A 15,628-nucleotide genomic window follows, 5' to 3' on the forward strand; every position below is an offset into this window, starting at 1 on the left:
GAGTTGCTCTCTCTGCTTTCTGATCATCATGTGAGCTGTTTCCTTCTGCCACACTCTTCCACCAGGTTGTTCAGCCTCACCTTGAGCCCTGAGGAATGGAGCCAGCTGACCATGGACTAAAACTTCTGAAACTGTGAGCCCTTAAATAAACTCTTCCCTCTACAATTGTGCTGGTTGGGTTTTTTTTTTAGTCACAGCAGCGAAAAAGCTGACGAAAACCTTGTCCAACTGAATGTCTGCTTCAGACCAGTCCCTTCCCCAATGAATCAGAGGCGTCTCCTGTCAGAAGGTTTGAATGCTACTCATTTGGCTCTACCTGGTTAATATCACTGCCTCACAACTAATGTTTAACATCACAATCATCTTTCACCTCAAGGGAAAAATGTATATTATGTTAGCTCAGTAAATTTTCTACAGATTTTTGTACCCAGAAGACACTGTCCTCAAGAGGTCTTAATGTCAGCTCAGGTGTGCCAAAATGTCTATAGAAGGTGATTTAGTAAATTGTTGCTGAAACCTCCTTTATGATTTGACATAGACTATTTTGTATTTTTTAACTTTGTTTTTTTGAACTAATTTTAGATTCATAGAAAAGTTACATCCTACAACTGTTCCCTTGTATTCCTCATGTCACTTCTAATGATAAGATCTTTCATGATCATAGTGTAGTTGTCTTGAATAGGATATAAACATCAGTACAATATCGTTAACTAAACCCCAAATCTTATTTGGACTTCCCCAGTTTTCGGTGGGCATGGTGGAGCACTCCTGTAATCCCAGAAGCACAGGAGGCTGAGGCTGGAAGAGCACGAGTTCAAAGCCAGCCCCAGCATCTTAGTGAGGCCCTAAGCAACTTAGCAAGACCCTGTCTCAAAATAAAATGTAAAAAGGGCTGGGGATTTGGCTCAGTGGCTAAAGCACCCCTGGTTTCAATCTCTGGTATAAAATAAATAAATAAACAAACAAACAAACAAGCTTTACCAGTTTTTACTTGTGACCATTTTCTGCTCCAGGATCCCTGCCAGAGCTCTCATTGCTATAGGCTCTATTTTCCCTTCATCTTCTCCTTTCTGCAATGGTTTCTGTCTTTCCTGACTTTTCACACTTCTCAAGAGTGATAGTGATTTATTTTGTAAAATATCTCTTGGTTTGGGTTTCTCTGAGTTCTCTCAGATTTGGGCAAAGGTGAAAATATACAATAAACTATGTAGTATCCTTCTCAGTGTGTCACATCAAGGGGTTTGTGATATGGATGTACCAGGGGGTTCACTTTGGTCACTTGGTGTGGGTGGTGTCTGCTGGGTTTCTTCCCAAGACAGTTTCTATCTTCTCCAGGTTTTAATCAACCTAAAAGCCACAGAGGTCTAGTTAGAGGACACAGGTTTGAGGTGAAACAGATCTGGATGTAAAACCCAGTTCTGTCACCTCCTGTCTGTGAAAAATTAAAATACAGGTTAGAGAATCTCACGCTGAGTCTCAGCTTCTTCAACTGTGAAAAGGGGATTCTACAAATACCCTTCTCATGATGGAAGTGTGAGTCTTTTCACATTGTCAGATGTAGAAAAAATTCTAATTCTGATTTTATTTTCATTTAAGTCTACATAAATCTGAAAAGTTCTCAAGGAGCCACAGAGCTTCTAGGCAAGGGGACACCCACAACCACCACTGGTCCACAGTGGGTACCCTGGAGCTGCACTCTTCCAGCCTATAGATTTCCTTCAGGATCTGGCACATTAGGATTTACTGGGATCTTGGGTATATGGGGTAAGGCAGAGAGCTTCTATGCTTGGGGAAGTTACCACTCTAGGGATTTTATTTCTCTGGGGCCTGAGTAGAGGTAGTACAAGGTTTCCCAGTACTGGAAAAATCTACCAATATCTCCAGAGAAAAATCTCTATCATTTTCCTATTTCCAACTAATTATCTGCCTGTCTCTGTGCTCACACTTGTAGACACTGAAATAGTCAATGAGGTAGACTTTTATTAAAGGCTCTAACTTCCATTTTGCAAGAACCCCCAATAAAGAAAGCAAAGGGCCTTCTATTGTGGGAAATACAGAGAAAAAATATCAATTAATGGCTCAAAAATTGATTTTGAAACAATATCCTATTATGTGGTTGTGTAAATTGGCTTAGACACTCAAGATGATGAAAAACTCTGTGCATAGCTAGTAAAAGGAAAAACTAATTTGCAAAATAAAGCAGTGTTTTTGTTTTGTTTTGTTTATTGTTGTTTCTATAGAGGAGTTTCTTATGGTTTTTGTTTGTTTGTTTGGTACTAGGGATTGAACTCAGGGGCGCTCAACCACTTCGATCACTGAGCCACATCCCCAGCCCTATTTTGTATTTTATTTAGAGACAGGGTCTCACTGAGTTGCTCAGTGCCTCACTTTTACTGAGGCTGGCTTTGAACTTGTGATTCTCCTGTATCAGCCTCCCAAGCCAGTGGGATTACAGGCATGCGCCCAGCTCTTTAAGAGCAAATTAATTATTTTAGAAAGAAACGTGCACATTGGATTTTTGGTTCTATAAATGTAACATGCAACTTCATTGGGGAATGGATATATTGATGATAACGTGGCTCCAAACCCCAGATTGCTTTTCTTCATAAGCATCTGGGTGGACAAAACTGAATTTCAATCATTTACTTCAGGAAATTTGAGAAAATCCTTTTGTAAATATGCACTGACTCTGCTAGGTGCTTTTTCTTGAGAGTTCTTGTGCATTTGTTCTTGTCTGAGTTCTCGAACAGAGTAGACTGAGCCAGCATCAGATGACGCAGCAGGAAATGATCTGCTCATGTGCCAATCGGGGAGGGGAGCTCAACTGAATGGAAATATTGAAGTTGAATAATACACGTTATGCATGACATGTACACATGACCATTGTGTTTTAAGGAGTCCAAAGACAAGATGATAAACCTAAGGATGGCTTTCCCTTGAAGGGAATAGTGGGGCTCAGTGTCATCCCAAAGTTCTGGAATGTTTTATTCTAGATGATTTCTATCCTAAGGGAAAATGGTGGTCTAGGAGGCCAATATAAAGGCAGAAAATGCCCCTCCCTTCTTCTAGACTTGAGAAATAGATAGTCCTCAGCAGAGGGCTAAGAGTGGAGTAAGGGAGATGCTTGAAAGAAGTTGTGGTGGGGTAAACCCACCCCTATAACAAGACGACAGGACCACATCTGGGCAGAGGTGTCGGACAGGGGACACCTCTTGAGAGACCTAGCATGTAGATTCTTAGAGAAACTATAACAGATGACAAGTTTAAAGAGCCTTTTTTTAACCTTAAGCTTAAATGAGGTATGGTTTGGCCTCAGCTACTACTCTAGGGGTTTTCTAGGCAGACAGTCTGTGCCCCATGTTGACATGAGCCGATAGAAGGGAGGCAGCAGTAGCCGGGCTCAAGGTGCCAGCAGGAAGATCTTGAACCCTCCGTGGAAAAGTCAAATGATGGCAGAGTGGTCACCCATCAGAACACATTTGAGGAGTATGCAGGCCTTTTCAAACCAGAAGCATAGAGGAATTGGAAAAGAAGAAATCCAACAAAAGATTGAACTTCCAAGACTTATATGATCAGGCTCAAACACTATAATATGAACATTAAAGAGTGACCTCACGTGCACGGTTGTGCAAGCCTGTAATCCCAGCAGCTTGGGAGGCTGAGGCAGGAGGACCAGGAGTTCAAAGCCAGCCCCCAGAAAAACAAGACACTAAGCAACTCCGTGAGACCCTGTCTCTAAATAAAATACAAAATAGGGCTGGGGATGTGGCTCAGCAGTTGAGTGCCTCTGAATTCAATCACCAGTACCAAAACAAATAAAAATAAATAAAAAGAATGACCTCACAGACCAATGAATGGATCTTAGGTAACATTTATAGGCATTCAATGAAATCTTACAAAAATATAGGATTTTTAGGACAAAATGTTAAATTCCATTTCCAGACTGACTTCCTAATAAGCAAACATATCTGGGGGAAGTGGGGAAAGAGGATTAAAATATTCACAATGAGTGGCCCATTCATGAGCTGATGCTAGACTTGCATCTCACAGACCAGGTGCAGCTTGGAAATGGTCATGGAATATGGAGAAACGTGATCTTTTCAGGCCACTGCAAACTGGATAATTATAGCGAATTATGTAGATGATGCTTAAAATTACCTCAGAGTGCTCTCATGTTAAAGGTTAAATGATAAAAAAAAAAAATGAGCTGTGTTGTTTTAGCCTGAGAAATAACATCTAAAAGGCTTCCATTTTAATTCTGCTCTCTTGCCAAAAATAAATCAACCCCTGGAACATTTACAGTTACAGAGAGAGGTCGGTAGGTATTCAGAAAGCAAACAATGCTATAGAAGCCAGGCCCTGCCTGGTGATTTCTGAATGGATCGGAAGAGCAGATGGCTTAAGACATGTCTTCTAATTTAAGACTTCCTTTTCATGCTTCTGACTTTCGGAAATCTTTTTAAAATTATAATATGAAGATAACATCTTCAATAAACTGAAGTTAAAATTTTCTCTTATCTTTCAAATACTAACTGCTGATTTTTTATTGAATTCTTTATCTGGAGCAAGGATTTCTAAGCATTTTATGTTGATTTTCTCATTTAACCCTCCTAGTTCCTTTCATTATCCCCATTTTACAGTAAGGAGGAGGACACTCACATGCAAAGTTCACCAAATCACTCCTTGTAGGTGTCAGGACCACATCTGGAATCGAGGTGATCAGACCAGAAATGAACACACTGAATCCTCTTCTGCCCTCTTCTTTTTCTTCTTGTCTTTCTTCCCTTTTTCCTAAGACGAGACAAATTTCTGAGTCCTAAGTCCAAGTCAAACTGACATAGCTTATTGTTAGAAGTGTTATCATACTTTCCTGATCCCCCAGGAGATACAATTTGGCTCTGTTCTAGAAAATTTGTGGTGTAGGAGGTCAGCTCAATGCATCACTGCTGAGCAGAATTGCATTTACAAAGATAGAGGTGAACACACAAGGTACAGAAGTGGGATAAATTCTGCCTTCATAATGGCCAGAGAAAGCTTCCAGGGCCTGAACATAACTACCAACACTGAACAACTCTACAATATGTCACACTTAAATAGGTAAAATAATTCTGAAAAACAAAAATCATATTATGTGCCATCATGCTCACATTTTCTCCTTTGGCAACTATGGAATTTTCTTGAAAACTGAAATGCCAGGGTCATCCTCACTGCATAAATATTGAGGTTACCCATGGCCCCCCCCCCAAAAAAAAATACCCCTGTGCCTATGGCCATGATTCCTTCCTTATGATATCAATATCCCAGCTCCTCTCATGGTCTGCATTTGAACTGCTCTCAGTCGTGAGGATTATTTGAAAGAGACCTTCCTTGTCAGAACAGGGCCCAGTCTCCGAGGCCCAGATCCACAGGAAATTGATCTCTTGAGTCTGTCACAGAAGTATGAAGCTCTGCAAGGCAGAGGGTAGTGTTACCGGTGCAGGTGCATTGCTGGGATGACGTGCTGATGGCCAGGGAGGGGAGGAAGCCCTGTTCTGTTTCACAGTTGAAGACAGAAACTTCACAGTGACAAGGAGGACAACGGGCATGCCTCACATTCCTCAGTGTTGAGAACAATAAAAGGTGGGGGAATGAGAGGAAAATCAAATTTCTACGAAGAGATGTCAGCAGTAAATTTAATGCAGGTGCAGTGTTCTCCAAACAAAGGGCGTTTTGTTTCTAGCGCCTGTGGCTCCCTGAAAACCTGCCCCTGCCTCCTCCCTGCTATGTTTTTCTTTTTATCAGTGTAAGGTAGATTAAAATGTTGATACCCTTCCTTGGCAAAAGTATTTTTAATGTTCTTAGTACAACTGTTAAAGAAGTATTAACTTCCCCCAAAGCTTAGTTTCACTGGGTGTAACAAAGCTTTCTCTACCCTATGGTTCAAATTGTTTGTTGAGCTTCATCTTTTTCCTGATACTTCTGTGTATTACTGTGACATGAAAAATTTTTTTTTTACCATTTGTTCCTGATTGTATCTATAATAAATAATGAAAATAAAAATGGAAAACCAGATACTGACTTTAACTTGAATAACAAATTTAGAAATTAAAAAACAGAATTCCCATAATCGGTTAAGATCAGATAAAGCACATTTTGCAAGATGTAAAAGGGCAAGTTATTCATCCTCCTCTATTTAGGTTGCCACAGGCAGAGTGATTGCAGAGCAATCAAAGGTATGAACTTTCTGATTGGTTTTACTTCATGATTTACAGGCTTCACTGTATAATAGGTTACCAGGGAACAATTTCCAACACCACTAATGGAGCTTAAATTCAGGCCTCACCCAATGTTGTAAGACACCTCAGCAGGCCATTAGAGGGCATTTGAAACTTTCTTGGGCAGTGACTCATTTAATTGGGGACAGACAAGTGATATGCCATGGATGTCATGATATTACTATGAGTGAACTGGCACAGTGAGCAGAAGGCGTGTTCCTAAGACAGGATAGATGGCAATAACAGTACGTGCAAGTGACTGCCAGCTGTAACACCATATCTGTGAGGTTTGCAAAAGCACACTGTATTAATCCCAATTGGCTGTACTTTTCCATTCCATTATCTCCCGTTAAATTTGTAAGTCCCAACCTCTCCACATATAGCAGTGATGTTTTGGGGTTTTGTTACGATTTGTAATCACTTCCACGTATGGCTAAGTTATTGCTACTATAGTAGAACCCTGGTGCTGTGGTGGTAGAACCTTTATTGCCTGTGAAACTTGTCAGAGTCAAAATGGAGTCACATGTGTCAACCTTAACAGAAAAATGAATAAAACTGGGAGGTTATTGAGGAAGGGTTCTTACGCATGATTGCCTGATACTATCATAAAAGACTCTGCCAGAACAAACACAGAGAGGCCGCTGCAACCTTATACAGGAAGTACTTCTGCAAGGACATCATCCCAGCCACTTTCTGTTCAACATTGGTCCTGACCCGGACATTTTAACTGATTGCAAAACTTATGACTACCCCCATTTGCATTGCATTTCCAACCACTTGCTTATCTTCACAAAGAATGATGAGATGCATGTCTAAGCTTCCCCTATTCTTGTTAAAAAAAAAAAAGTCCTAACTCCCCTCCTCAGTAGAAAACTTGCCTGATATCTAATTGAACTTGTGTCTTCTGATTTATAAATCTATGCTGCATCCAAATAAAACTGTCTTTGCTTTTATTTTAACTTTATTTGTAATATTTGGTCGGCCTGCCCATTGTACCAGCTCATCCAGAGTAATAACACTACAGCACCCATAGCTTGTCATTCTAATGATTGTTCCAACCAAATGAGTCACTACACAAGAAAATCTGAAATACTCTCTAATCCAATAGAGAAAACTTCTCATATGTGATGGAAATTTGATTGTTCCCAAAATTTATACAAAATTAAATATTGTTACATAATAAATGAACTTTATTAAATAGCATTATCAATATCAGGTTATGCAACTGAAATCTGCTTCTCAAAAGTGTAAATAATAAAATAAAAAGAATTTTGTTCAACTATGTAGGCAGAATGTCAATTATCTTTCTGATGATTGTCATGTGAAAAGGCAATCAAAGAGCATGAAGCCCAAAAGTACAGTAAAAACATGTAGTACAGATTAGGGCCAGCCAGTTAGTTAACAAAGTAAAATGTAATTTCTTCAAGTTTTGTGACATTGGAGGTAGCTGTCAGCTTTTTAAATATTCTAATCAGTTTATTTTTAAAATTCTAAATAAATATGCATTTTATAATTGATTTTATTGTATAATTTTATAATCATTTTCTTAAATTCATCCCTAAATCATATAAGCTTCAGGAAAACCTGGATATACCATGAGATATGGAGAGACATTTGGAAGAAGACTTTTGATTAACCAATGGTTATAACATGGGAAATGAGGGTTTAATAATCAATCATATAGTACAGATTCCTTACACCATGTGTATCAAGAGGACAAAGATCATTGAGTTTGGAAATAAGAACTTGACACTCAGTATCTGTCAAGCTCCAAAGGTCCCCCATTGGCTGGGCTTCTTCCAAGCCTTTGTCCAACTCTCTCTGGCACATGAATACCAAGCTAGTCCAGCCAGTCTCTTCACTGTTGTATTTGCACATGCTACTTAGGTCCCCCTGATAGTTGCCCACCTTTGGGAGTCATGCTTTCCCTGCTATTATTCTCCATCTCTCCTAATCCTGTTCATCCTTCAAGGCTCATCTACAATAGATTGACCATAATCCTTGAAGCCCACAGGGCAGTCTCCCCTGTTAATACTGGTAGTGTTTTGTTTGATGCTACTTACCATTAGAATATGTGTATTTTGGTAAGACAGCTGGAGCAATTGTAATGATTATACAATAAACTTGAGGAAAGAGATTATGTTTTACATTTTTGCTATATTGCTTTCAGTCTCTGGCTACTAGAATCTAGCACAATGATGGTCCTATCTTATGGGCACTCAATAAACTTGTTGATTATTTGATTATTAGAAAAGTTCAGATTTCTTTAAAATGTGAAGGTAAATCTATTTCTTTAAGATATTAGGTATTACCCTTATAATGTTAAGGGCAAGTTAGCATGTTAAAATATGGAGGATAAGAGAAGATGATCTTATGCTTTATGTTCAAATCTTGATTCCAACGCTAAGTTGTGTGAACTTAGAAAATTTAGGTGTCTTCCTTGAATCCTGGCTATATATCTGCAATGTGGAAAACTACTAGTACTGTTTTGAAAACTCAGTAAAATTTTACATGAGAATCATATTATCTTCCTCCGTTCTTCATTCAGCTACCCACTAATATGGTCAGTGTCAAGAGGTTTTGAAAGAACTGGATAAGAAGAAATTGAAAGTGGGAGCAAGAGGTTAAAGGATTTTTTTCTTCTTTCTTTTTTCACCAACAGCCTTATGTTAAGAGTATTCAGGGGGCTGGGATTGTGGCTCAGCAGTAGAGTGCTCGCCTAGCACGGGCGGTACCCGGGTTCGATCCTCAGCACCACATAAAAATAAAGGCATTGTGTTGTGTCCATCTACAAAAAAAAAAAAAAAAAACAAAAAACAAAAAACAAAAAAAAGATTCTCTCTCGCTCTCTTAAAAAAAAAAGGGTATTCAGGAACAAATGACTTCATAAATCACTCAACCTCAACCAACATTTAAGTAGAAATTCACAATTAAAATTAGAGTTCAGGAAGTGAATATGGACAAGTCGTTTAACCTCTATGGGCTATATTTTAAAAATTTACCCAAAAAGGAGATCTGATGATTTCTAACTTCCCTCTGGATCCATGAATTAAATGCTAACACACTCAAAGTGGAATAAATCACCTCTACTAAAGACATTATTCTACCAGTCTCCATTCTTACAATTATTTATTTCTACAGGATTTCTTTTTTAGCTTGTTAAAGATTTTCCAACCTTTATCATCATTTAAAAAAATTTCTTATTCTTTTTAGTTATACATGACAATGGATTACATTTTGACATATTATACATACGTGGAGTATAACTTCCCATTCTTGTGGTTGTACATGATGTGGAGTTACACTGGTCATGTATTAATATCTGAACATAGGAAAGTAACATCTGATTCATTCTACTGTCTTTCCTATTCCTATCCCCCTTCCCTTCATTCCCCTTTGTCTAATCCAAAGTATTTTCATCCTTGACCCATCTTTAAAAAAAAAATCGAAGAAGCAAAACAAAGAATGCCTTTTCAAAAGCCTCAACCTGCACACAAATATTTCCTTCCTTTCAGTTTTCATGTCATATTTCTTCTTACCTTTTAGTCAATCCTCTGAACAGAGTTACCATTTAGTCAATTGTTCTTGTTAGCTTCTGGTAATCAAGCTAGAATGATATATTCTAAAGGCTGACTTTATTTGCAAGTTTATAAGGTGGAAATATGTATGCCAAGTTTGTATTTAGGGAGCAGTGTATAGGGGAATATTTCATGGTAACCTACATCTGTAATTAGCATATACTATTCAGTAAATAATTATGACAGATGAAGAAAATTAATGCAATAGAGATACAGAAGTTAACCCAAAGGTGTTTGCTTTAGATGTTGTAGGAACATTTATATTGCATAATAATAGCAATACCTATGTTAAAGAAAAAGTATGTATCCTAGAAATAATATTTTTCTAATTTCTTCTCCTATGCTGAAACCAAATGCTTGTTTAATATTTGTTGTATGTTGCTAGATTCTCCTTCTGCCCAAAGTACTGTCAGACAATCTGGTGAAATCTTTAGAAATCACATTAAACTCATTAGATTTTAGAATATTATCTAAAGAAAGAAATTTAATGAGAAACTAAATAGTATAAACCATGAGGGAATAGAATCTTCCTCTGTTGAAACCCCATCAAATATTTTGCATTTAGGAAAAGAGCAAAATTTGTTGGATGTGTGTTTGTGTGTGTACACATACATATTTAAATTGGAATCAAATAACTGAAGTAGGATAAGTTCATCCAGTATTATCATCATTTACGTATTTATTCATTTAGAAAGCATTTTAGAAAACCTACAAAGCAGTCATTTGTTTACAGACTAGAGAGATGAAATTTATGAGAAAAGGTCCCCTGCCCTTGAAGCATAGGATAAGTATTTTAATAGAGGTATGTGCAGAAAATTATGAGGAACAGGAACACACCACCTTTGCTCAAGGGTAGGTAGAAGAGGTTTAATTTAAAAAAAAAAAAAAAAAAAAAAAAGGAGGTCTTTACCTGAGTCTGAAAGGAAGAGGAAATATTTGTCAGAAAGATAATTTTACATTCCACCCACTCCACATTCACATGGTTATTTCATCACCTCCTGTATCATCACACCAAGGACGTTAGCTGGCCATTGGGTACTGTGGGAGCCTAGGATCCTTTTGGGGGAGTAGTGGAAGATGAAGTTTGAAAACGGGGCACACACCAAATTCTAAGAGCCTTAAATTGTTTTACTGAGATTCTGGACATATTTGGTGGTAATGGGCATTGTTGAAAAATGAATCTGCTTGAAGGGACATGTCAGAATCTCCCATATTAGTTGTGGAGTATGGACTATAGTAAGAGGGCACCCTGAACTGCAGGATTCACTCTACTAGGTACTGGGAACAAAAAGGTTAGGCAATAATGGGGAAAAGTCCTACTCCTGGTTCAGTCCTGTGGAAGAGACAGACCTCAGTTATATAAATTCCATTGGTGAATACATAATTGCAAATTGACATATGTACTCCAAAGGCAAAAAGGAGATTCCAGATTCCACAAGAGTTATTTTGTTGTTGTTGTATTATGTTTTTATTGGGGTATTATACATAACAATGGGGATCAATCTCTCTCTTTCTAGTGGGCCTGGGGATTGAATCTAGGCACACTTTACCACTGAGCTACCTTCCCAGCCACCCTGCCCCCTTTTCATTTTGAGATTTTGAGACAGGGTGACACTAAGACACTAAGGGAGGCTGGCCTTTAACTTGCGATTATACTTCAGCCTTCCAAACAGCTGGATTACAGGCATGCACCACCACCTCCAACTTGGGGTTCATCCTGACATAATTATACATACAAGGAATATAATTTGTTCCACTTCAGTTCCCAGAACTTCCTCTTTCCCTCCCTTCCTGTTCCACCCATTCCCCTTTCTCTAATCTCCTGGTTTTCCTTCTATTTATTATTTCATGAATTGGTGCTTTATAGACATACATAAAGGTGAAATTCACTATGGTATATTCATGTATGTACATTCATAATTTGGTCAATGTCATTCTGCAGCTCCTCCCTTTTCCCACCCCCTCTATCTCCTTCCTCTATTCCACTTATTTCCCTTTTATTTTCATAGAATCCCCCCCACCCATTTTTTTTTTTTCTTATTTTGCTCTATGAGCACTTTTAGCAAGTAAACTTCATCCAGTTGGAGGCAGCACATGAAATCCTTTGGGATGAACCAAATTCAAGTATATCCATAAAGCTGTACAATGAAAAGTGATGCTCACACTAAAAATTCACCAGAAAATCTGAAATAACTCTGATAGACTTCTTTGACTTCGCATTGTTTTACTTGCAAAAGTGAAAGACAGATAATATACTTTAGAAAGATTTTTCAAATCCAGAGTTAAAATATACAGTATTTTCTAAAGCATCAGTTTCATAGTAATTACTTTACTGGCTGTAATTAAATGTTTTATTATTTTAAAACTCTGGAAATATTGATACAACTTTTTATAAGCCTAACTTACAGGATGAGATAAACATTTACAAAATATGTATAATATTCTGGTCACTTTTACATCTATTTTTTCAGGTAACCCTTACAATAATTCTGTAAGATTTGTAGTGGGGCATTTACAAAATGTAGTAAACAGAGTTTAAAAGCTTAAATTTGAAATAGTCACACAAGAAACACTCTTGTCTGGAAATATATATTTATATTCTCCTTAGTAATGACAGGAGAAGAGCCCTGGACATGATCAGGATTATTTGGGGGAAAATACGCAAAGAGTCAATTTCCTCTGCCTAAACAAATACAAGGATTTATAACATGGGTTAGACAGCTTTAACGTAGGAGGCGAAAGTAGCAGATAGAGAAAAGACAGAAGCATTACAGCTAAAAATTAAGAATCTCTGAGAATTGATAACTAGAGGCAGGTTTCTGGTCAGAAAATATTTGAAGGGTTTCAGGCAAGAGAAATACTGAACTTTAAATTGAAAGACATTGTTTTCATTTAGACTGCATACAATAGTACGGAATTTTCAGAAGTAGTTTGGGGATTTAGAAATCAGAGGAAGGAGGAAACCAGATTTAAAGTGTCTAGCAGAAACCTAAGGAATTCAGCAGTAAGACAGACATGTTGAAAGGTAGACTAGATTTTCCATCATCTATGAGAAGGTCAAATCAGTTGTATTTAAATCTTAGAGAATAGGTACCATAGCAGGCTGGAATTGTTAAGAACACCTGGTCTGAGAGGGATGATATTTAGTTCATATATTAATATCCTCATTTTACAATTAAGAAAATTAAACTTTAAAAGATTAAATTAATGCAAAGTGCTGAGGAGTGATATTGGCCAAATTATACAGTTATATTGTTTGCAGGTATGGATATGCAACAACAAATCTCATCATTATGTACAACTATAATGAATGAATAAAAAAATGAGAAAAAAATTTAAATTAAGACAATAAATAAAAAGATTAACTGCAAAAACAAAAAGATTAACTGCAGTTTCTAGGTTACATTATTGAAGATGGAGTTCTGTAGAAGCAGCCATTTTGTAACCACAAGATAATACATTTAAGAATAAATATTATATGTTAAGATAGAAAAAAAAAGAAAGAAAGAAGGATCCTGGATCAGCTGATGTCAGAAGCCACTGATTTGCTTCTCTTCACAACTATGTTGAAGAAAATAAAACTCCCATTTGGTTAACCCATTTTATTGTGGTTCAGCTCCCTGTGACCCTTAGTTTTGGTAGTGAAATATTTCGACATTTAAACTGTCACCCCAGAGGGTATTGACCATGTGCAAACCAAGGCTGAGTGTTAAGGAAAATGGGGGAACAATTAAGAATGAGATCTGCTTTTTCTTCTTATGTACTTTTGCTAAGTCCTATAAGAGATAAATGAACTAAGACTACAGTTAGACATCTGGAAGCAGAGAAAGGTTAGTAAGGTAACTTGGCTGAGAGATGCATTGCCTGTATAAGACCTGGAAGCCAAGTTGAGTGAAACTCTCATGGCTAAACCTCAGAAAGTTGAACAATTTCAGTTCTTTTCTGTCTCAAACAGAAGGGCAATTTAGAAGATTTGGTTTTAGACTGACACCTTGGGCTTTTTCTCTACACCTTCTACCAAAGTATCCTGCCCAATATAGATAGCACTTTTGGAAAAAAATGTCAAAATGAGTGTGTACACAATTGTGGTTCCTAATTTAAAACACTGACCAACAGGAGTTTAGAAAAATGGTCAGTCCATGGAGCCAGTAGACAAAAGACTTGAATGCAAAAAGCTGTATTCATTCAGAATCCCTGTGTATAATTAATTCAGAGAATTTAACTGAATCAAATAGCCTGGAAGCCCGTTTAATTTTGAGGAACCTAGATTATCTAAACAAATAAGTCCCAAGACAGATCAAAATCTGCCTGTGACTATTCCCCCAAAGCAATCCTTAGACTCTACAGAACACAGAGAGCATGTGCAGCCCTGATGGTGTGCTCTTACACAGTATTCAACTAAGAGGTGGCAGTGGAAGATTAGTGAGAGAGACCTCCAAGGTTCCCAGCTGGGTCCCAGGTTGGCCAATGAAGAGTTTCAGCTACTCTTGTTAGCAGGATATGACAGGTGCCATAACATTTGACTTCACTTTTCTCTAAATAAGATCTATTATTGCAGCTAATGCTGTTTCTGTTCTCCCATAGTATATTGGGCATTTTGCAAGGAGATAACTAGGTTTCTTCCTTTCTTGTTTTTCTGCAAAAATTGTTTATTTTCAAGAGTAAGTAGAATAGCTATGTAATAACCATTCTTTTTTTAAATTTTTATTTATTTATTTATTTATGACAGCAAACTGCATTACAATTCTTATTACATATATAGAATGCAATTTTTCATATCTCTGGTTGTATACATAGTATATTCACACCAATTTGTGTCTTCATATATGTACCTTGAATAGTAATGATTTTCACATTCCACCATCATTAATAACCCCATGCCCCCTCCCTTCCCCTCCAACCCCTCTGCCCTATCTAGAGTTCATCTATTCCTCCCATGCTCCCGCTCCCTATCCCACTATGAATCAGTCTCCTTATATCAAAGAAAACATTCAGCATTTGTTTTCTTGGGATTGACTAACTTCACTTAGCATTATCTTCTCTAACTCCATCCATTTACCTACAAATGCCATGATTTTATTCTCTTTTATTGCTGAGTAATATTCTATTGTGTATATATGCCACATTTTTTTTATCCATTCATCTATTGAAGGGCATCTAAGTTGGTTCCACAGTTTAGCTATTGTGAATTGTGTTGCTATAAACATTGATGTGGCTGTGTCTCTGTAGTATGCTGTTTTTAAGTCCTTTGGGTATAGACCGAGGAGCGGGACAACTGGGTCAAATGGTGGTTCCATTCCCAATTTTCCAAAAACTAGATTTCTTTATAATGAGATATTACACATGGTAAAAGTTACACCAGCTAAGAGACTCATGATTTGACTAGGAAGAGGAATAGACATGAAGATATAGTCTCCTTTTGGAAGATAATTAGTAATCCTACATCTGACCACATTTCTCATAAGAGTCAATATTAGGGTTCTAGATAGATAATTCTTATTCTGGAATATTCCACATGTTATAGGACTATTAACATTGCTAGCCCCTATACACTAAGTGGTAACAGCATGCCTCTTGATCATCATGAGAAGTAAAAATATCTCCATAACTTTTACAATATTTGCTCAGGCACTGAATACTAGAATAGATGTATATATGGGTTTTGTAGGATGTGGCAGATATAATCAATTGCTTAATATATATATATATATATGTATATATATATATATATATATATATATATATATTTATATTTATATTTATATTTATATTTATATTTATATTTATATTTATATT

Source organism: Marmota marmota, unplaced genomic scaffold (assembly GCF_001458135.2).
Source record: "Marmota marmota marmota unplaced genomic scaffold, marMar, whole genome shotgun sequence".
NCBI classification, from domain to species: Eukaryota; Metazoa; Chordata; class Mammalia; order Rodentia; family Sciuridae; genus Marmota; species Marmota marmota.